The sequence below is a fragment of the Triticum aestivum genome, chromosome 3D (genome assembly GCF_018294505.1).
Source record: "Triticum aestivum cultivar Chinese Spring chromosome 3D, IWGSC CS RefSeq v2.1, whole genome shotgun sequence".
NCBI classification, from domain to species: domain Eukaryota; kingdom Viridiplantae; phylum Streptophyta; class Magnoliopsida; order Poales; family Poaceae; genus Triticum; species Triticum aestivum.
This window is the reverse complement of record NC_057802.1, coordinates 283,527,132-283,551,439: the sequence shown is the minus strand read 5'-3', so window position 1 is coordinate 283,551,439 and position 24,308 is coordinate 283,527,132.

Sequence of the window (24,308 nt, the reverse complement as noted above, 5' to 3'; positions counted from 1 at the left end):
AAAACACCAGGCATAAGGCCGAGCCTCCACCCTTTACCAAGTATATAGATGCATTAATTAAATAAGATATATTGTGATATCCCAACAAATCCATGTTCCAACATGGAACCAACTTCATATTCACCTGCAACTAGCAACGCTATAAGAAGGGCTGAGCAAAAGCGGTAACTTAGCCAAAAAACGGTTTGCTAGGAAAGGATGGTTAGAGGCTTGACATGGCAATATTGGAGGCATGATAAACAAGTGGTAGGTAGTGCAAGCATAGCGATAGAGCGGACAACTAGCAAAGCGAAGATAGAAGTGATATCGAGGGTAATGGTCATCTTGCCTGAAATCCCGCTAGGAAGATGAACGAGTCCATGAAGAAGACAAACCAACGTAGTCGAACGGGTCCTCACAATCTCAACGTAACTGGAACTATCGAGAAGGAGCACAACCGGAAAGAAGCAAACAACATGGTAAACAAACATCACATAGACATGGCATGATGCACAATTAAGTATGATGCATGTCCGATTTAATGAGCATGGCATGGCAAGACAAAGTGCAACAAACAATACTACAAGTTAAGTGGAGCTCAATATGCAACGAGTTGCATATTGACGAAACACCACATTCCTTTATTTAGTTCTCTCTCTTTATGTACCCAACAATATTAAATGTTGATAAACATGGCAAGAGGTGAGGCATAAGTAAAGTAGCTATCTAGGCACGTTTAAATGAGGCCGGAAACAACAAACAACAATTCCGGAAAATCCCCATGTGCAAAATTTAGATTTGGTACTGTTATGCCTAAAACCATATTTTAGAGTTGTTAAACATGCAAAGTAATGGCACCATGTTAAACTATGCATTTTTCGCCCCATTTGCATATAAAGTTGATTAAATTTGGAGCTACGGTTATTTAGCTATGAAATAAAGCATTTTAGCATGGCATTTAAGCAAATTTAATCAAACAGCAAGTTTAAACATTTTTAACATAGATGAAAGTGGCATATTATGAAACTAGATGAAATTCTAGGCATTTTACATATATAAAACATTTTGAACCGATGTATGGTTAATTAGTTATTACATGTATGAACATGAGGGTTTTTCTGTAAAACTGCAGTCTCTGGAATAATAGACAAATTCGCTGGAGAGGAAAAAAACACAATCGGGCTGAATCTGGGATCTGGGTTGGGGAGCTGCTCACATTGGGCCTACAGGCGCGCGCGGAGCTGGGCCTCACGGGCGAAGGGAGCTGGGCCTGCGCATGGAGCGGTCGCGGTTAACGGGGCTGGGTCGTGGCTTGATGCAAAGGAGGACGAGGCAGGCGAGCGATGTAGAGACGCGGTCAACGCACGCGCGATGCAGGGGAACTTAGCGCGACTCCGGCGGGGACGGACGAAGTGAGGAGGAGCGGATGCGGCCTGCACTGGGCCTTGGCGACGCGCGGGTGAAGGAAGCAGGAGATCGAGCCGGCGAGGTCCTCGCTCGACGCCTCGAGTGCGTGGACGAGGACGGCTGCGGCGCTGCTGGCGGCTTGCTCGCCGAGGATGGCGCGGGCTGCAGCAGAGGAACAAGGGCGCGGCGGCGGGACTTTGCAGGAACGAGCAGAGGGACTTGGCGCAGCAGCGCAGAAGCTCCAAGGCGGCGTCTGGGCTCGAAGACGGACTTGGCGACGGGGACGGCCTGGACGGGAAGGAGAGGACACACGGCTCCGGTCACCGGCGGCCATGCCAACAGGGGCGAGCGGCTCGGCGGGGTTCGACGAGCCGGGGACGACTAGATCCGGCGAGGAGGCATCGGAGAGGTCCAGATTTGGGGACGCGCTTGCTCCGGCGAGGGTGATGCTCCTCCTGTGGACGCATCAGAGAGAGAGGGAGACGGGTGAGATAGAGAGAGCTTCAGCAAAGAGAACGGGGAAGGGGGCAGGGAATGGCGTGGTGGTCGAGGTCGCTAGCGGCGGTGGTCCTGGAGGTCACCGTCGAGGTGGCTGGCCGCGTGAGAAGACGAGGCCGAGTGCTGGGGAGCTGTCGTGCTGCTGGATTGAGGCGAGGTCGAGCATGGAGGAGCTCCTCTCCCGCGGATCGAGCAGGCGGTGCCCTGGTTGGGCCATTGGGGAAAACGATGGAGGTAGGGGGGTGGATCGGGAGGGATCCCGAGGAGGATTTGGAAGGTGGCGGCGGGTGATGGGACAAGGGAGCTAGATTTTAGGGTTGGACTAGGGTGGACTGCTATATATACTAGAATGTAGAGAGTAGGGAGGATTTTGGATGATCCGATCAAAATCGGACGGTCGGAGCTGAATAGGTTAGGTAGGCCAAAAGAGAAACTGAAGATGTTTTAGGGATGTTTGGGGATGATCCGAGCCCATCGGTCACGACTGCACGGGTCGGGTTCGGGGAAGTTTGGACGCGCATGAGAGGGGTGTCTGAGAGAGGTCAACAAAGAGGAGGAAGAAGCGGCAACTGCGAATGACTACGGGTTTTACGAATACAAGCGGATGCAATGCGTATGATGCGATGATGAATGCAACAAACAAATAATACACGCGACGATAACGAAAAACATGGAAGGCATCTGGAGCGTCGGTCTCGGGGCGTTACACTCGACATACTGGGCCCTTTCCCCTGTGTTGTCGGGGGCTTTGAGTACTTGTACGTCGCGATCGACAAGTTCACAAAGTGGACCGAAGTGGAAGTAGTGAGGAAGGTGACAACACAGTCAGCCGTCAAGTTCTTCAAGGGGCTACTTTTCCGTTTTGGTGTGCCGAACAGGGTCATCACTGACAATGACACGCAGTTCGCAAGCCGCACCTTCATGCAATACATCCAGGACCTCGGTAGCAAGGTCTGTTTCGCTTCAGTGGCACACCCTCGGAGCAACGGCCAACCGGAGAGGGCAAATGCTGAAGTACTGCGAGGCCTGAGGACAAAGGCCTTTGACAGGCTGCACAAGTGTGGAAGGCACTGGATTGATGAGTTGCCGGCGGTTCTTTGGTCGATCGGAACGACGCGAAATCGAGCCACAGCCCAGACACCCTTTGCCCTGGTATACGGGGTAGAAGCAGTTCTCCCCACGGAACTCACATACGGGTCACCTCGAGTGCTCACTTATGACGTGCTTGAGCAAGAGTAGTTGCGGCAAGATGACGCGATGCTCCTTGAGGAAGATCGTCTTCGGGCAGCTGTGCGAGCTGCATGCTACCAGCAAGCCTTGCGCTGCTACCATAGCCGCAAGGTTCATGCCCAAAGTCTTGACGAAGGAGACCTTGTTCTTCGGCGCGTTCAGTCGGTCAAGAATTCCAACAAGTTGACACCAAAGTGGGAAGTGTTGGGGAACGTAGTAATTTCAAAAAATTTCCTACGCACACGCAAGATCATGGTGATGCATAGCAACGAGAGGGAAGAGTGTTGTCCACGTACCCTCGTAGAACGAAAGCGGAAGCGTTATCACAACGCGGTTGATGTAGTCGTACGTCTTCACGATCCGACCGATCAAGTACCGAACGCACGGCACCTCCGAGTTCAGCACACGTTCAGCTCGATGACGTCCCTCGAACTCCGATCCAACCGAGTGTTGAGGGAGAGTTTCGTCAGCACGACGGCGTGGTGACGATGATGATGTTCTACCGACGCAGGGCTTCGCCTAAGCTCCGCAATGATATTATCGAGGTGTAATATGGTGGAGGGGGGCACCGCACACGGCTAAAATATCGTATATCAATTGTGTGGCTAGAGGTGCCCCCCTGCCCCCGTATATAAAGGAGCAAGGGGGAGGCCGCCGGCCTAGGAGGTGTGGCGCGCCAGGAGGAGTCCTACTCCTACCGGGAGTAGGACTCCCCCCTTTCCTTGTTGGACTAGGAGTGGAAGAAGGGAAGAGGTGGAGGGGAGGAAGGAAGGGGGGCGCTGCCCCTCTCTCCTTGTCCTATTCGGACTGGGGGGGAAGGGGGAGCGGCCCTGCCCTAGCCTCCTCTCCTCTCTTCCACCTAGGCCCACTAAGGCCCATTAAGTTACCGGGGGGTTCCGGTAACCTCCCGGTACTCCGGAAAAATCCCGATTTCACCCGGAACACTTCCGATGTCCAAACATAGGCTTCCAATATATCAATCTTTATGTCTCGACCATTTCGAGACTCCTCGTCATGTCTGTGATCACATCCGGGACTCCGAACAACCTTCATTACATCAAAACATATAAACTCATAATATAACTGTCATCGTAACTTTAAGCGTGCGGACCCTACGGGTTCGAGAACTATGTAGACATGACCGAGACACCTCTCCGGTCAATAACCAATAGCGGAACCTGGATGCTCATATTGGTTCCTACATATTCTACGAAGATCTTTATCGGTCAGACCGCATAACAACATACGTTGTTCCCTTTGTCATCGGTATGTTACTTGCCCGAGATTCGATCGTCGGTATCTCGATACCTAGTTCAATCTCGTTCCCGGCAAGGCTCTTTACTCATTCCGTAATACATCATCCCGCAACTAACTCATTAGTCACAATGCTTGCAAGGCTTATAGTGATGTGCATTACCGAGTGGGCCCAGAGATACCTCTCCGACAATCGGAGTGACAAATCCTAATCTCGAAATACGCCAACCCAACAAGTACCTTTGGAGACACCTGTAGAGCAACTTTATAATCACCCAGTTACGTTGTGACGTTTGGTAGCACACAAAGTGTTCCTCCGGTAAACGGGAGTTGCATAATCTCATAGTCATAGGAACATGTATAAGTCATGAAGAAAGCAATAGCAACATACTAAACGATCGAGTGCTAAGCTAACGGAATGGGTCAAGTCAATCACGTCATTCTCCTAATGAGGTGATCCCGTTAATCAAATGACAACTCATGTCTATGGCTAGGAAACATAACCATCTTTGATTAACGAGCTAGTCAAGTAGAGGCATACTAGTGACACTCTGTTTGTCTATGTATTCACACATGTATTATGTTTCCGGTTAATACAATTCTAGCATGAATAATAAACATTTATCATGATATAAGGAAATAAATAATACTTTATTATTGCCTCTAGGGCATATTTCCTTCAGTCTCCCACTTGCACTAGAGTCAATAATCTAGTTCACATCGCCATGTGATTTAACATCAATAGTTCACATCACCATGTGATTAACACCCATAGTTCACATCGTCATGTGACCAACACCCAAAGGGTTTACTAGAGTCAATAATCTAGTTCACATCGCTATGTGATTAACACCCAAAGAGTACTAAGGTGTGATCATGTTTTGATTGTGAGATAATTTTAGTCAACGGGTCTGTCACATTCAGATCCGTAAGTATTTTGCAAATTTCTATGTCTACAATGCTCTGCACGGAGCTACTCTAGCTAATTGCTCCCACTTTCAATATGTATCTAGACAGAGACTTAGAGTCATCTAGATTAGTGTCAAAACTTGCATCGACGTAACCCTTTACGACGAACCTTTTGTCACTTCCATAATCGAGAAACATATCCTTACTCCACTAAGGATAATTTTGACTGCTGTCCAGTGATCTACTCCTAGATGACTATTGTACTCCCTTGACAAAATCAGTGTAGGGTATACAATAGATCTGGTACATAGCATGGCATACTTTATAGAACCTATGGCCAAGGCATAGGGAATGACTTTCATTCTCTTTCTATCTTCTGCCGTGGTCGGGCTTTGAGTCTTACTCAATTTCACACCTTGTAACATAGGCAAGAACTCTTTCTTTGACTGTTCTATTTTGAACTACTTCAAAATCTTGTTAAGGTATGTACTCATTGAAAAAAACTTATCAAGCGTCTTGATCTATCTCTATAGATCTTGATGCTCAATATGTAAGCAGCTTCATCGAGGTCTTTCTTTGGAAAAACTCCTTTCAAACACTCCTTTATGCTTTGCAGAATAATTCTACATTATTTCCGATCAACAATATGTCATTCACATATACTTATCAGAAATGCTGTAGTGCTCCACTCACTTTCTTGTAAATACTGGCTTCACCGCAAGTTTGTATATGAGGAAGGCCCTTATCGGGTAATATGAGTCACCAGGCCTGGCGCAGTCCGCCTGGAGACCGAAGATGGTATCCCAGTGAGCAACTCCTGGAACATCGAACATCTTCGTAAGTTTTACCCATGAGGCGCGGTTGTCGGGCCTCCCGGCAAACCACCTTTTGTACAAGACTTGCCGACAAGGCATGTAACCCTTTGTACAGAGCCAGGCAGAGACCCTGAGCATAAATAAATGAAGCGCTGGCGCCCTAAGTTTTAGCATGCATGCTAGGTTAAGTCTCTCTCTTTGGTAGGGTTGATAGTGCCCGGCGGCAACTAACCCCTAGCATAGAGGTCGGGTGTGTGTCTTTCCGTCCTTTCCAGTCCTTTCTTTGGTTCGCAAGCTACACACGCGTTTTTGCCAAGCCATTTAAGGGCAAGGAGACGGATCAACATCCTCGACCCCGGCAAGCTTGTAACACCCCGGATGTAACTTTCCATTTTTGTAACTCCGACTCTTGCCATTTTCGGCTATGTGCTATGATATTCCCTTCGTGGTCGGGTTTTGTTTGTCGTTTTGTATTTTGTTCATGTCATGCATTTCATATCATGTCATCATGTGCATTGCATTTGCATACGTGTTCGTCTCTTGCATCCGAGCATTTTCCCCGTTGTCCGTTTTGCAATCCGGCGCTCCCATCTCCTCCGGCGCACCCCTCTTGTTTTCTTTCGTGTGCGGGTGTCAAACGTTCTCGGAATGGACCGAGGCTTGTCAAGTGGCCTTAGTATACCACCCGGAGACCACCGGTCAAGTTTCGCTCCATTTGGAGGTCGTTTGGTACTCCAACGGTTAACCGGGTAACCGCAAAGTCCATTTGTGTGTTGCAGCAAAACCCCCCTCAAAACCAGCCCAAAACCCACCAAACTCTCTTCCATGCTCTAGGCAGTTCGATCACGATCGTGTGGGCGAAAACCGCACCTCATTTGGAGCCTCCTCGCTCCCTCTACCTATTTATATGTGACCCTCCCGAAAAACGTTCGCAGGCAAACCCTAACCCACTTCCCTCCGCGCCGCCGGACGTGTCCGTACCGGCCGGACGCAAACCCACCCCCGCTCTCGCCCACTCACAAGACGCCACGTCAGAACCCGGTCGCCCCGCGCCGCCGCGGCCCGCCGGCCCGTTCGGGGCCCTCCCCGGCCCGCGCGCCCGCCGCCGCCGTCGTCTCCGCCGTCGCGCTTGTCTCCGGCCTCCCCTCCGGCGCCCGAGCTCCTCCTCGCCTCTCCCTCCGACCACCGCACCGTCCTCTCCGGCGAGCCGCCCGCGCCGCCGCACGGGAGCTTCTCCCTCGAGCTCTTCCTCGTTCTGGATCGGGTCAACTGCGTGCGTTGACTTTCTCCTCGACCCCCGATTTTTCTCCAAGTCTTCATCATCTTACAGCATGTGCCCCTGATCAACATTGCACAACTCTTTGCATATAGCTCCGTTTCACGCGTGTAATATGTCAAATTGTTTGTCTCGTAATGCTCTACATTTTGTTCAATTGTACCAGGTTCATTAGAGGCCATCTTGATGCCCAAATCTCTGTTGCAAGAGTGCTAGTTGCTGTTATCTGCTGGTTCCTAGCAGAACTTGGAGATTTGTTATTTTTGTATCATTTAATCTGTGCATCTTATGGGCATGAGCTCTACATGTGTTTTATTGTATGCCATGCCATCTTTCCAGTGGTGTATTCCTTGTATTTTTGTGATCATTGTGGTGACTAGCACAAGCATGCAAACTAGGCTCCATAATGTTTCTGATTTCAGAGACTTGGTATTTTCTGTCCGTCTGCTGTTATTTTGTTGCCTTGTAAACTTGATGCTACAGAGAGATCCATCCATATTTTGGAGATGTTCAGTAAGGATGATTTGTGGATATAGTTCTAATTGATCCATCCCTGCCCTTGTTTGCAATTATGGAGGCCATAGCATGACTCAATCTTGCTCTACTTTTGCTATAAAATATTTCTGGCAGATTCTTAACATGATATTCATTTTTGCCAAGCTTGTTGTAGTTGATCCATACATGCTATGCTTTTGTTCTTGCCATGGATAGCTTCATAAACATGCCATCTTGCTGTAGGTATGCTTGTTTTGTCATGCATTGCTCTGTAGTGAGTGCATCAAGCTCACAAAGAGGCCTTCATATTATTATTTCTGCCATGCTCTGTTTTCTGCCAAGTCTGAAACCTGATAACAAAACTTGCTATGTTTACATGGTTGCCATCATATATCTTCTGGTCCTTTTTGGCTTATGGTCACTAAGGGACTTTTGTCATATGCATTTAGTAGAATTCTGCCATGCCATGCTTTGCTATGTTAAGTTCCTGTAGCATGTTGATTTCGTGCTCTGAACATTGCTACATGATGCTGTTTTCTGCCATGTCCAGTAATTTCACCAAGTCTGTGAACCTGTTACCTTTTGCACTTTTGCCATGCTTGTGTGAGCTTGATATGTTGTGATCTAGCCGTAGCTCAGTGTTCATCTTTTGTCAAGCATCTCCTGTAGATTACTGCCATATGCTTTGTTGCTATGTTGGAGTGCTGTAGCGTTGTTGCTTGTTGCATTTTAAGTGCTACCATGCTGTTAATCGCAGATTCGTGTCATTCTTGTTTTGCTTGCCATTTGCAAACCGTGCATCCGTTTCCGGTGATCTTTATATCGATTTCGACCAAAATCATCCCATCTTTCCAGTGGCATGCTTGGTTTGCCAAGTTACTGCCTTGTTCATCATTTTCCTTCCGGAGCACGCATATGCATCGCATATCATACATGTTTTGCATCATGTTGCTTGTGCATTTCTCGTGATTGATTGTGGTTCCGTTGCTTGTGTTCTTGTCTTGGGTAGAGCCGGGAGATGAGTTCGTGAATGAGGAACCTGTTGAGTACGCTTACGAGGATCAAGCTTTCGACAACTCTGAGAACCTTGCAGGCAAGATGACCACCCCTTGAAATCACTTCTATCTTTGCTTTGCTAGTTGTTCGCTCTATTGCCATGCTGCGCTACCTATCACTTGCTATATCATGCCTCCCATATTTCCATGTTAGCCTCTAACCATCCTTTCCTAGCAAACCGTTGTTTGGCTAAGTTACCGCTTTTGCTCAGCCCTTCTTATAGCGTTGCTAGTTGCAGGTGAAGTTGAAGTTTGTTCTATGTCGGAACATGGATATGTTGGGATATCACAATATCTCTTATTATATTAATGCATCTATATATTTGGTAAAGGGTGGAAGGCTCGGCCTTATGCCTGGTGTTTTGTTCCACTCTTGCCGCCTTAGTTTTCTGTCTTACCGGTATTATGTTCCTTGAGTTTGCGTTCCTTACACGGTCGGGTGATTTATGGGACCCCCTTGACAGTTCGCCTTGAATAAAACTCCTCCAGCAAGGCCCAACCTTGGTTTTACCATTTGCCACCTAAGCCTTTTCCCCCGGGTTTTCGCGAGCCCGAGGGTCATCTTTATTTTAACCCTGGACCAGTGCTCCTTCGAGTGCTGGCCCAAACCAAGCGATGTCCGGCGCCCCCTGGGCAACCAGGGTCTATGCCAACACGACGTCTGGCTCATCCGTTGTGCCCTGAGAACGAGATATGTGCAGCTCCTATCGGGATTTGTCGGCACATTCGGGGGCTTTGCTGGTCTTGTTTTACCATTGTCGAAATGTCTTGTAAACCGGGATTCCGAGACTGATTGGGTCTTTCCGGGAGAAGGTTTATCCTTCGTTGACCGTGAGAGCTTATGATGGGCTAAGTTGGGACACCCCTGCAGGGTATTATCTTTCGAAAGCCGTGCCCGCGGTTATGAGGCAGATGGGAATTTTTTAATGTCCGGTTGTAGAGAATTTGTCACTTGACCCAGTTAAAATACATCAACTGTGTGTGTAGCCGTGATGGTCTCTTCTCGGCGGAGTCCGGGAAGTGAACACGGTTTGAGTTATGAATGACGTAAGTAGGAGTTTAGGATCACTTCTTGGTCATTTCTAGATGACGACCGTTCCGTTGCTTCTCTTCTCGCTCTCATTTGCGTATGTTAGCCACCATATATGCTTATTGCCGCTGCAGCTCCACCTCATTACACCTTCCTTTCCTATAAGCTTAAATAGTCTTGATCTCGCGGGTGTGAGATTGCTGAGTCCCCGTGACTCACAGATTCTACCAAAACAGTTGCAGGTGCCGACGATGCCAGCGCAGATGATGGGATCGATCTCAAGTGGGAGTTCGATGAGGAACGTGGTCTTTACTATGTGTCTTTTCCTGATGATCAGTAGTGGAGCCCAGTTGGGACGATCGGGGATCTAGCATTTGGGGTTATCTTATTTTCATTTGGATCTTCACCGTAGTCGGTCTATGTGAGTATTTTGGATGATGTATGGATTATATTTATGTATTGTGTGAAGTGGCGATTGTAAGCCAACTCTTTATCCCATTCTTGTTCATTACATGGGATTGTGTGAAGATGACCCTTCTTGCGACAAAACCACTATGCGGTTATGCCTCTAAGTCGTGCCTCGACACGTGGGAGATATAGCCGCATCGTGGGCGTTACAAGTTGGTATTAGAGCCATCCCCGACTTAGGAGCCCCCCTGCTTGATCGAATCACTGGCGTTGTTGAGTCTAGAACAAAAATGTTTTGAGTCTTAGGATTATATATATCGGAGAGTAGGATTCTTTTTACTCCTCAGTCCCTTCGTCGCTCTGGTGAGGTCTCCTAACGTAGAAGTTTTGACTAGTCTCTCCTCAAATTTCACCAAAAAAAAAATTTTAGGATCACGCGGGTATCTTGGAATCGTTCCGATGGTTTTGTGACGAGAACATTGTTCTTGGTGCCTCCTGACATTTAGGGGTTGTGGCAGTGTCCCGGGGAGTTGAGCTCCGAGGTGTTGTCGTCACAATTTTATCGTTGCAGTTCTGGAATACCTGAGTTTCGCCGACATCGAAATCTCTTTTATGCAGTTGTTGGTGAGATCACCTCGACGCCACCCAGTACTGGGGCGGGAGTTCGGGAGTATTGTCATAACTCGTATAACGGATGCTTTTCGAAGGTTGAGGTAAACGATTTCCGAAGGTTTCTTGGTTATGTGTTGACGGATGGATACAACTGGATCTAGGGATTGCTAGTTTGGGTGATATATTTTGTGTCCCCTGTATCCCCAACACCAGATTGCATAACCATAAAGTTTCGGGAGTTTATAAGTGGGAATTCTAGTAGCCTTAGTGTCGTGGATTTGTCACGGCAGATGTCCTTAGTGTCATGACTTAGTCGCGAGGCCAACGCATCTATGTGGTACCTTGAGAGGGGTTGAGCGGAATCGAGAGACGCAACACAAGACGAGGATTTAGATAGCTTCGGGCCCCGGGAAACATCATCCGGTAACAACCTTACATGCTATTTGAGGCTAGGTGTCATTATGATCACGGGAGAGTCGCCGGGAACCGGCTCTCGGTGTCTAGGCCTAGAGATTGTTTCTTGTTCCTCTTTGGGGTGCCCTGCTCCTCCTTATATAAGTTGGAGAGGCGGCTTTACATGTAGAGTCCTAGTAGGATTAGAACTAACTTATTCTCTATTACAAGTCGGATACAAGTACGGGTGTTGCTTCCTTGTAAAGGAAATATTCCTCATGCCTTCCGTCTTAAGCCGGCCCATCATAAACGTGAGCCGGCCTTGTGGGCCTTGGGCCTTGTCTTCTATCTGACCCGCCATCGGGGCCATCTATGAATCATCAGGCTCGTGAGTCGTCAGTCCTCCGGCGGGTCCATAGTGAAGCGCCAAGTCCGACCGGGTCATACTTCCGGCCGGGTCATACCGCAGGGTATATCCCCGACATTAGCCCCAGTTTAATTTGGATTTATCCATGTTAAACTGATCCTGCAACATAAACACAAGAACAAATTTGACAGGTTCTGCTCCGGGTTAAATATTCTTGTAAACCGGCACCTGATCATCCGTGAGTCCATGACATTTTCTCCTGGAATATCCGGGTCAATAGGCCAGCTTTATAACCCATTTGCTGATATTGGCTCTTGTAAATAAAGAATCCATTTGAATTGGCCTTCAATGCTCTGACTTGACAAAAATATTAGTCTTTGAAATATTCAACTGATATCCAGCCGGCTTGAAGATGAAAAACTTGCCGGTTTATGATTACCACCATTGTCGGGTTATAAAGGCTAATAATTCTGGGTCATGATTGTTGCCAACGCCGGTTCATGATTATTGATGCCGGGTTGTAGAAACAGGGTCATAATGATTGGTGACGCCGGGTCAATCTAGTTTGCTCAAAACAGAGAATTTGAAAATATTTCTTTGATAATAATATAATACCTGTAGCCCTCAAGTCTTGAGTAGAACAAAGTGATGGCTTAAGACTTGCTTCAATATAAATGCTGCCACTTTGAAGAAATCCATATTGTTCATCTCAGTCACTAGTAAAAACTGAATACTCCATATTATGTAGCCCCCAAGTGCCGGGTTGTCATGCTTGCAGCAACCTGGGACTTGTAACTGCCTTATGCTCATATAAACTTCAACCAGCATAGCCCCCAAGGGCCGGGTCATTATGCAATAATGAGCAGGGACTTTGTAAATATGATCATGTAAACTTGACCAGCAACGTGTAGCCCCCAAGGGCCGGGTCAGTAAGATATTACCGAGCTGGGACTTTGTATATGATTCATTGATAATAACAGTATATGATGTAATCTCCACCATGAGGCTTGAACCCACGTCCACAAGGTTAAGAGCTTTGTACTCTACCAACTGAATAGTGGATCTTTCAATATAATGGATTAAGGCTTGTGTACCTTGAATTTTCGACAGGAGCAATTGGTAGCCCCCAAGGGCCGGCTCATTTAGAATGTGATGAGTCGGGTCTTCAATAAGTTTGAGTAAAAAATGACTTTGCATTAGCCCCAAGTGCCATGGTGCATGCTGGCAGTGACATGGGACTTTGCATATTCAATGTAATCTCAATTTGAATAATGTAGCCCCCAAGTGCCGGGTTGTAAGCCTGCAGTGACTCGGGACTATTCCTTTCATTGTAGAATAAATCATATCCATTGATAAAATAATAGCCATTGCGCCAAAGCGACTTTGAAAACCTCAATCATAATATTAGTTACTGATAACCATAATAAAAATCCAGCCATGTTGGCTATTAAAAATTTGAATAACCCGGTTTGTGAAAATCTTCAAATTCAATATCATAGTGAAAATCCAGCCAAGTTTGGCTATTTGAAGATTCAAATACCTTATCTGTTGATAAGTAAATCCAGAGTTTTAAATACCGGGGCCCCTTGGCCGATGGCGATTTAATACGCCTCCATTGTAAGCCGGAATTTTTATAACCCGACGGCTTATAGCCTTTGAGAAAATCCAGAACGGATAATCATTGTGAAGCATCGATTTTAATGATGAGCTTGGACTTAAACATTTATATAAGTCATAGTTCTGCAAATCCTGCACAGAGTTTAAACAACATACGCCCTGGCGACTTAATGTCAAAAGCCAGGGTGGGTAACTACCCAAATGTAGTCTTATCCTGCACACAAGTAGATCACAAGAACCCTTGGTGGTTTACCGCAGGGCGGGTCATAATATCTTACATATGACCACTGATGTGTAAAAAAGGAGTCACAGATAAGCCTATTATGAATCATAACTTTGAAACATAACTATAATATCATACTTGTGATATTGAATTTGCATTGACGGTTTATATGACCTGCACAATAAGGGTGATAACCCAATCTTTGATACGCGCATGATTCCAATGGCGCAATTCAAAACATACCGGCGGCTTAAAGTCCATAGCCAGGGCCGGTTTAAACATAATCATGTATAAACAATATCATACCTGCGATATTGAATTGTACTGCCGACTTATGACACCTGTGCAGTAAGTGTGATAACCCAATCCTTAGAAGCCAATGCTTCCACATAGATGATGATTGTCATAAGCCGGCGACTTATCATCGAAAATCAAGCCAGGTTTAAATAGAAACCACTCATATACACTTTAGATGTGTTCAAAAGAGCTTCAAATAAAATCCCAAAAATTATTTGCAAAAAGAGACTTCAAAATTTTTGAGGTTTCTGATTCGAATACGATCAGAAAACCATCCCAAAGGGGTTAAGCTAAGATTCGAATACGATCATATAGCCCCCAGTGGCTTTGGCGTTGCCGATCAAGAGGGTACCGACAGCTATGTTCTCTTTGGTTCGAATACGACCTATGTTTGAACAGGAAGCCCCCAAATGACCTTGAGATTTGTTTAACGATGCTGATTCGAATACGATCCACGTCGGCTCCCAAGAGGGGTTGAGCTATGATTCGAATACGATCAAGAAGCCCCCTAGTGAGCTCGGCAGTGTGCCGATCAAGAGGGTACCGACAGCTATGTTCTCTTTGGTTCGAATACGACCTATGTTTGAACAGGAAGCCCCCTAGTGATCATGAGAATACTTAACGACTCTGATTCGAATACGATCAGGGTCACACCCAAAGGGTTAAGCTAAATTCGAATACGATCAGCTCCCAATGGTCATTAAAGCAGGGTATCTATATTTGAGTTGTGCTTTGTAACACACTCTTTTTGGTCCCTTTAATTTTTCCTGAAAACTCGAACTTTTGCGAGAGATAAATTCTTTTTGAACCGGAAAAACCGGATATTGGGAGTTTCAAAGCTTTGTGATAAACAAATTTACCTTGAACCGGATTTTGAACCGGATTTGAGAGCTTCAAAACTTTGTGGCAGATAAATTTCCCTTGAACCGGATTTTAAACCAGATATTTAAAAGCTTCAGTGCTTTGTGTGAGATGTCAAGTCTCTTGAGCCGGATCTAAACCGGAATCCTTCTTTTTAAGCCGGAAATTTTCTGACGGCCTTTAAACTTTCATCAATATGGTAGTAGCCTCCGGAACCGGGTTATCATTCCCTCCAATGACTCGGAATTCCCGAGTCATGCCATCGTAGCCCCCGAGTCTCAAGACGACTTGAGGTGTTGGATTGAGATTCTCCATATTTGACCATAGCAGAAGGTGTATATCATTGGCATTGATAGCACGATGTGAATCCACAGAAGGTTGAGGTGACTGCGGCGGGTTTATAAATGATCCCGTATGAGCCGTGTCAGCAACTCGGCCAATGGTTCCTTCCAACTGGCTGTTTGAAGTTTAACCAAACTATAGTGGCGGCGACTTGTGCGCCTGCCCATTGAGCCATCCAGTGCAGACGGCGGCTGATAATACATGATAATTTGCCTCCAATTTTGTTGGAAGAAAAACCGGGCTTCCCAAGCAGTGACTTGCTCATACTCAATAATCAGCTCACGCAGACGGGTGTGGCCCGGTATGTTGATATAGACCAGGCCGCGAGAGACAGATGGTAAAAACAACTGTAGCATCAGAGGTGGTACAGACGGATGAGTTGGTCACGACGTTGTAAACTGGTGTGGTCGGGCGAGTCAATCGCCGGCACGGTAAGCCGCGCGGATGGGCGAGGAAACCACATCGTGTTGATGTAGTGAACAATGGTCGTACATCAAAAACATCGCAAGCCAGAGTAATTGCTCCTTTTTAAAGAAAACAATATATAATATATAAAAATTTACTGGATTGATTTCACCTGATATGTCAGGCCAGAAATTATCCACCGCGGAGTCGATGATCATCACGGTGAAGCTGAAATCAATCACGGCCGAGTCGGCCGCGGGAGAAAATAGATGAGCCGGCCGCGGCGTTGTAAGCCGGTGCGGACGAGCAAGTTGTCCTCCGCGTTGTAAACCAGCACGGACGCTTGAACTGGCGGCGAGGGCGGACGGGCGAGTCGTCCGTGGCGTCGTAAGGTGGTGCGGACGGGCGAGTCGGCCGGCGCGTTGATGTAAACCGGACCGCGATACGCGTGTCCGTGAAGCTGCACGGCACAACCGAGCATGCCTCCGCGGTGTAATACCACCCCTTTTTTTTAATAGCCGTCCTGCATAAAAATATTATAGGCCAGAGTAATTGTTCACACAAAAATTAATATGTTCTATGAAAACAAACCGGACGGATATCACCCGATGCTTTTTGTTCGGACAACGGATGATCCATCCATCGCGACACAGGCGGTTTAAGCTGGTCGGCGACTCAATATGGTCCAGGCGGTTCAAGTAGAAACCCTCCAGGTTATTCTCCAAGTCTTTAAGCACCCGGCACGGGCGGCGCAGATGTATACGTCGCCTCCGACGCCGGCGCACGAGGACCGGATCATACCTTGGCCATGAGTCAATTGACCTGTGTACAGCATAGCATACCGTGAAAAAAGCTTTGGATGATACTTAATTATACCAGTAAAAGTTTAGAAAAATAGCACCTGATTTGTTCGTATGGCAGATGATCCGTATGTGGCATCTGTAGATAACCTTTAGTACTATCACTTTGGTCCTTATATGCATCCAAAGGATTTTTTGCTGACCCCCTCGAGGACCTCACGAGATGCTGTCGTAGCTCTTCTCCTTCATATATTGCTGAACCTTGATATATTGCTGAACGGCAGGTGAGGCCACAGAAGCAACGGGGGCGGTTCGATGCAGCAAATCCGGGTCGACTCGGCACCGGCGACTCATGGAGCGGTAGTTTGAATCTACGGCTCGCTGACGCCCCCTGTAGGTGGCTACGGAGGAACTCGTAGTGAACCGGCGATGATGGGGGCATTCGTGGCAAACCGGCAGGTGACTCAACAGCAAAGGCGGCCGGGCCATGCTCAAGGTGGAAGTGAAGCCAAGGCCGGCTCGGAACAGCGCACGGGAGGCCAAGCATTGTAACGTCCGGCTCGCGCAAGGCCGCAGACGCGATGGCAGAGGCAAACCGGCGACGGGCAGTGACTTGGCGGGTTACGATAAAAACGAGACCCGGACAGTAGCGTGCGACTCATTGGTAAACCGGTGATTTTGGATCCCGGCAATTTGGAAGTCGCGGGGCGACTCTCCGGGAGCTGCTCAAGGCAGGTCATGATCGATGTGAACCATGGTCACGGCAGCGGTTAGAGCAGCAGGGCGGCGAGTCACAACAGCTCGATCGCGACAGCTGAAACAAAACGCGCTGGCGAGGACAACCCGGCGGCATGGCTGTGGGCCTCAGTTGCGGAGGCACTCGGAGTGAGCTGAGACGGCCGGCGGGCGCTCGAAGTGGAAGCCAACCAGAGCAGACGCGGGTATGACTTGGGGATGAAAACAGAGCCTGAGTCCCTAGCTTGCCGGCTCTGAGCACTCCTCAATTTTGACCTTGTAGTTTTAGAAACTAGAGATTGATCCGATATGCAAGAGAAACGCCACGTCCAATTTTCACTAGAATGCGCTGTATTGAGTAATTAGACATAAGAGGCCGTATTCAGCATGTATCTGTCCTAACACATGGCGTGACCCAATAGTAGAAGCGGAAGATGATTTTTGGCCTTTCACCGGATGGCGAGTTGCGCCGGTTTGACTCGGATACGGGCCGATTTGATGTGGCGGCTTGATGGGTCAGTAGATGCAGCGCTCGACAACCATTGGAAGATTCGAAAATATATGAACTATCGCACTCCAATAGCACTGCCTCTACGTAAGTAGTACTTCTAGTAGATGAACATGTTGGTTTTCACGCATAAAGAATATCACAAGCAGCCACAGTTGATGCCTTGGGACTTGTAGCGTGTCCGATTCGCCAAATAGATTATAGTAGAAACCATCTCGGCGACTAGGAAATTTGACGGCCTTGCAGCAAAATTTGATCCGGTCCGATGAATCGCCTGGTCGCGTATTGCAGCGTACACAGATACAACCCTAACTCTTAATCCAATTTCGTATATGCTGTTCCAAATGTTGGTCAACGATGTAAATCCTTCCACGCCAACGGGAGAAAACTTCGCAGCGAACAACGCCGGCTCTGCATCATCGGGATCATCACGAGCTTCTCGAACCCTAGGAAAAATCCCTCCAAAAACTCAACACCACCGTGCACAGGCCCCACGGTGGGCGCCAACTGTCGTGGATTTGTCACGACAGATGTCCTTAGTGTCATGACTTAGTCGCGAGGCCAACGCATCTATGTGGTACCTTGAGAGGGGTTGAGCAGAATCGAGAGACGCAACACAAGACGAGGATTTAGATAGCTTCGGGCCACGGGAAACATCATCCGGTAACAACCTTACATGCTATTTGAGGCTAGGTGTCATTATGATCACGGGAGAGTCGCCGGGAACCGGCTCTCGGTGTCTAGGCCTAGAGATTGTTTCTTGTTCCTCTTTGGGGTGCCCTGCCCCTCCTTATATAAGTTGGAGAGGCGGCTTTACATGTAGAGTCCTAGTAGGATTAGAACTAACTTATTCTCTATTACAAGTCGGATACAAGTACGGGTCTTGCTTCCTTGTAAAGGAAATATTCCTCATGCCTTCCGTCTTAAGCCGGCCCATCATAAACGTGAGCCGGCCTTGTGGGCCTTGGGCCTTGTCTTCTATCTGACCCGCCATCGGGGCCATCTATGAATCATCAGGCTCGTGAGTCGTCAGTCCTCCGGCGGGTCCACGGTGAAGCGCCAAGTCCGACCGGGTCATACTTCCGGCCGGGTCATACCGCGGGGTATATCCCCGACACTTAGGATATCTTTCCGACAGACGCATGATATGAGATTGGGGTTTGACGTCTAGTGGTCCGCCTGTACACGGTTGGTTTTACAGTGGTCTTGTAGTGTCTTAAAGAGTCCTTGGCTATGCCGACTCGGGGACGCTTCGTATGTCATGTGCACAGCCTTGTACATGACGGTGTTGTGCGATCGAGCCCGTGTGGGCCCCACCATGAAAACTTCGGACGAAATCTCTATCATATGTTTGTTCCGGCTTATTCTGCAAGCCAATACTTTGTTTTGTTTTGTATTGTGGAATTCGAGTTGCTTCGAAATCATATATTGATTCCATATCTTTTTCAAGTGGCTTCTCAACTTATGGAAGTGTGATGATTTACTATGGAATTCATTCGTTCATCCTCGTTCGAATGTTTATTGTGAAGACTATATGTTGCAATTTCTATCTGTTGATTCTACTTGTCTATTTGTCTATCAAGATGCTAACGGATGTCACCCTCTTCAGGATGGCTCCGCCAACGCGTCAGAATCCGGATCGCAATGAAGGGAGTCAAGCGAACCCTCCGCCACCACCTCCGCCTCCGGAGGCATGGCAAGCTATCATGGCAGCCACCAACGCCAATGCTCAGATGATTCTGCAACTCTTACAAGAACGCACCCAAGGGCAAGGCAATCAAGGCAATCAAGGTCAAGGCAACAATCAGCCTCACTTCGCTACACTCAACCAGTTTCTCGCGAATCAGCCCAAGTCTTTCAGCTACTGTGTCGAGGCCACGGATGCCGATGATTGGCTCATGGACATCAACAAGTATTTTGAATGTAGCAATGTCAGGCCTGAGGACTATGTCAAGTTCACTTCTTTCCAGCTCAAGGACCAAGTTGCTGATTGGTTTCAGCAATACAAAGATTCCAGAGAAGGTCGTGTGATCACTTGGACTGACTTCTGTCGGGACTTCAAAGCGCATCACATTCCACAAAGTGTTGTTGAGAGCAAGCGTGAGGAATTCCGCAATCTCAAGCAAGGCAACATGTCTGTGTATCAATACAACATCCAGTTTCAGAAACTTGCTCGCTTCGCTAAACAAGACGTTCCTGATGAAAAGAGCATTATCTATCACTTCAGAGGTGGCCTTAGAGAGGATCTGCAGTTAGCTCTCGTTCTTGTTGAGCCTACTCAGTTTGATCAATTCTATAATATGGCACTGAAGCAAGAGGCTGCTCAGCTCAAGTGTGAGGCTTCTAAGAAGAGAGTCAGAGACGCAGTCCAGTCTTCTTCTTCCTCACTTGTGACTGCTAAGCAACAGAAGTTCTGGTTGCCTCCTCCTCCTCCGTTTCGCCAGCCTTACCAGCAGAAGAACAAAGGTGGCCATGGTTCTTCCAACTCTGGCTATCAGAACAAGTCTCAGAATCAAGCTCCAAAGTCCAATGCTCCTTATCACCGTCCACTCTCAGAGGTGACTTGCAACAAGTGTCAGTAAAAAGGTCACTATGCTAACAAGTGCTTCAACCAAAGGCGTCTGCCTCCTCCTCCTCCTGTCAGATCTTCCAGCAATGCGGTGGTCAAGCATAATCCAAAGTCTGCAAAGGTGAACATGATGAATGCAGCTCAAGCGGAGGAATCTACTGATGTGATAATGGGTAATCTTCCTGTTAATGATATTCCTGCAAAAGTTCTTTTTGATACTCGTGCATCGCTTTCTTTCATATCAAGACCATTTGCATTTAAGCATGAGTTGGTTTATCAAGATTTGCCTAGAACGTTATCAGTTGTCACTCCGGGTAAATTCATGAATGCAAGCTCCATGGTTCCGGGTGTTTCCATCAAGATGGGAAACTATAAATTTCTTTCTTCTCCAGTTGTTCTTGGTGACTCGGATATTGATCTTATTCTAGGGATGGACTGGCTTTCTAAGCACAAGGCTCAACTTGATTGTGCTGCCAGGGAAATTCAATTGACACACTCTTCTGAGGATGTGATTATTTATGCCGCTCGTGATGAAACCATTCGGTTTTTTCTCTCAATGAGAAGGGCGAATTGAATGCCATCTCTCAAATTCCAGTCGTTTGTGAGTATCAAGATGTCTTTCCAGAAGAGCTTCCGGGTATGCCTCCTCATCGGCAAGTTGAGTTCGTTATCGAACTAGAGCCTGGCACCGAACCCGTTTGCAAGCGTCCATACAAGCTTGGACCCAACGAGCTGATGGAATTGAAGAAACAGCTTGATGAATAAGAGCGTCTGGGTTTGATCAGACCGAGTTCATCTCCATGGGGTTGTGGTGTTCTTTTTGTCAAGAAGAAGGATGGCACGGACCGACTTTGTGTCGACTACCATCCATTGAACAAGAAGACAATCAAGAACAAGTATCCACTTCCCAACATCAATGAGTTATTCGAGCAACTCAAAGGTGCTAAAGTATTCTCGAAGCTTGACCTTTGTATGGGTTATCATCAGATTCGCATTCGTGAAGAAGATATTCCCAAGACAGCATTCAGAACAAGCTTTGGTTCTTATGAATATACTGTCGTGTCTTTCGGCCTTGTCAATGCTCCTCCAGTTTTCTCTCGGATGATGAATTTCATCTTCAACCCCTATACCAATGAATTCGTCCTGGTGTATCTCGATGATATCTTGGTTTTCTCCAAGAATAAGAAGGACCACGCCAAACATTTGCGATTGGTGCTCGACAAGCTCAGAGAGTATCAATTCTATGCGAAGTTCTCAAAATGTGAGTTTTGGCTTGATGAAGTTCTTTTCCTTGGTCACATCATCTCTGCCAAGGGCATCGCTGTTAACCCCGAGAAGGTGTCCGCAATTGTGAATTGGGAACCTCCTCAGAATGTCAAGCAGCTCCGCAGTTTTCTTGGTCTTGCAAGCTATTGCCGAAGATTCGTTGAGAATTTCTCTAAGATTGCAAAGCCTCTTTCCAACCTCCTCCAGAAGCATGTGAAGTATGTCTGGTCTCCTGAGTGTGACGTTGCTTTCAACACTCTCAAAGAGAAATTAGTCACAGCTCCTGTCTTAACTCCTCCTGATGAATCCAAGCCATTTGAAGTTTTCTGTGATGCTTCTCTCCAAGGTCTCGGTGTTGTGTTAATGCAAGAGAAGAAAGTTGTGGCCTATACCTCTCGTCAGTTGAAGCCCAACGAGAAGAACTACCCCACTCACGATCTTGAGTTGGCAGCAGTTGTCCACGCATTGATAACGTGGAGACATCTCTTGTTGGGAAGACAAGTGGACATATTCACCGATCACAAGAGTCTCAAGTATATCTTTACTCAGCCCAACCTCAACCTCAGGCAGACTCGATGGGTCAAAATGATTCAAGAGTACAATCCGAGTATTGAATATACTCCAGGCAAGGCCAATGTCATTGCAGATGCTTTAAGCAGGAAGGCTTATTGCAACAGCTTAATTCTCAAGCCATTCCAACCGGATCTTTGTGAAGCTTTCCGCAAGCTGAATCTCCAAGTTGTTCCTCAAGGCTTCCTTCCCAACCTCATAGTCTCTCCTACTTTGGAAGATCAAATTCGTGAGGCACAACTTCTTGATGCCATGGTGAAGAAGGTGAAACGTGGTATCGACAAGGGTCTTTCCAAGTACAAGTGCTATCGCATTGATGACAGAGACACTTTATTCTTCGAGGACCGGATTGTGGTTCCTAAAGGTGATCTAAGGAAAGTCATAATGAACGAGGCGCACAATTCTCTCCTTTCCATTCATCCTGGAAGTACGAAGATGTACCATGACCTCAAGTAGTCGTATTGGTGGACTCGAATGAAGCGAGAAATTGCTCAATTCGTGAATGAATGTGATGTCTGTCGAAGAGTGAAAGCAGAACACCAACGACCAGCTGGTCTCCTTCAACCTCTTGCTATCCTAGAATGGAAGTTTGATCATATCGAAATGGACTTCGTGACTGGTTTTCCAAAGTCCAAGCGTGGAAATGATGCTATCTTCGTTGTCATCGACAAGCTTTCTAAAGTGGCTCATTTCCTTCCAATCAAAGAATCCATCACAGCAGCTCAGTTGGCAGAGCTATACACCTCCAGAATTGTCTCCTTGCACGGCATTCCACAATTGATTTCTTCAGATCGTGGAAGCATCTTCACCTCTAAGTTCTGGGATTCCTTCCAGAAGGCCATGGGCACAAACATTCGCTTCGCCACAGCTTTCCATCCTAAAACTAGTGGCCAAGTTGAGCGAGTCAATCAAATTCTTGAAGATATGCTCAGGGCTTGTGTCATTTCCTTTGGCATGAAATTGGAAGATTGTCTTCCATATGCCGAATTCTCCTACAACAACAGCTTCCAAGCAAGTTCGGGCAAGGCCCCATTCAAGATTCTCTATGGCAGAAAGTGCCGTACTCCTCTCAATTGGTCAGAGACTGGTGAACGCCAACTTCTTGGCAATGACTTAATCACTGAAGCTGAAGAGATGTGTAAAGTCATCCGTGATAATCTCAAAGCCGCGCAATCGCGTCAGAAGAGTTACTATGATAGTAAGCACCGTGATGTGGCTTTCGAGATCGGAGACCATGTCTACCTCCGCGTCTCTCCAATGAAAGGCACTCGTCGCTTCGGTATCAAAGGGAAGCTTGCCCCTAGATACGTGGGCCCTTTCAAGATCATTGGCAAAAGAGGTGACCTCGCCTATCAACTTGAGCTTCCTTCCAACTTCACGAACGTGCACGATGTGTTCCACGTGTCACAGCTCCGCAAGTGCTTCAAGACGCCTGAGCGCACTATCAACTTCGAAGAGATTGACCTCCAAGAAGATTTGTCTTATCATGAGCACCCCATTGCTATTCTTGAAGAAACTGAGCGCAAGACTCGCAACAAGTCAATCAAATTCCTGAAAGTGAAGTGGTCGCACCATTCCGACCGGGAAGCCACCTGGGAACGTGAGGACCATCTCCGTTCCGATTATCCGGAGTTCTTTCAGTCCTAGATCTCGGGACGAGATCCTCTCGTAGTGGTGGAGTGTTGTAACACCCCGGATGTAACTTTCCATTTTTGTAATTCCGACTCTTGCCATTTTCGGCTATGTGCTATGATATTCCCTTCGTGGTCGGGTTTTGTTTGTCGTTTTGTATTTTGTTCATGTCATGCATTTCATATCATGTCATCATGTGCATTGCATTTGCATACGTGTTCGTCTCTTGCATCCGAGCATTTTCCCCGTTGTCCGTTTTGCAATCCGGCGCTCCCATCTCCTCCGGTGCACCCCTCTTGTTTTCTTTCGTGTGCGGGTGTCAAACGTTCTCGGAATGGACCAAGGCTTGTCAAGTGGCCTTAGTATACCACCCGGAGACCACCGGTCAAGTTTTGTTCCATTTGGAGGTCGTTTGGTACTCCAACGGTTAACCGGGTAACCGCAAAGTCCATTTGTGTGTTGCAGCAAAACCCCCCTCAAAACCAGCTCAAAACCCACCAAACTCTCTTCCATGCTCTAGGTCATTCGATTACGATCGTGTGGGCAAAAACCGCACCTCATTTGGAGCCTCCTAGCTCCCTCTACCTATTTATATGTGACCCTCCCGAAAAACGTTCGCAGGCAAACCCTAACCCACTTCCCTCCGCGCCGCCCGACGTGTCCGTACCGGCCAGACGCAAACCCGCCGCCGCTCTCGCCCACTCACAGGACGCCACGTCAGCGCCCGGTCGCCCCGCACCGCCGCGGCCCGCCGG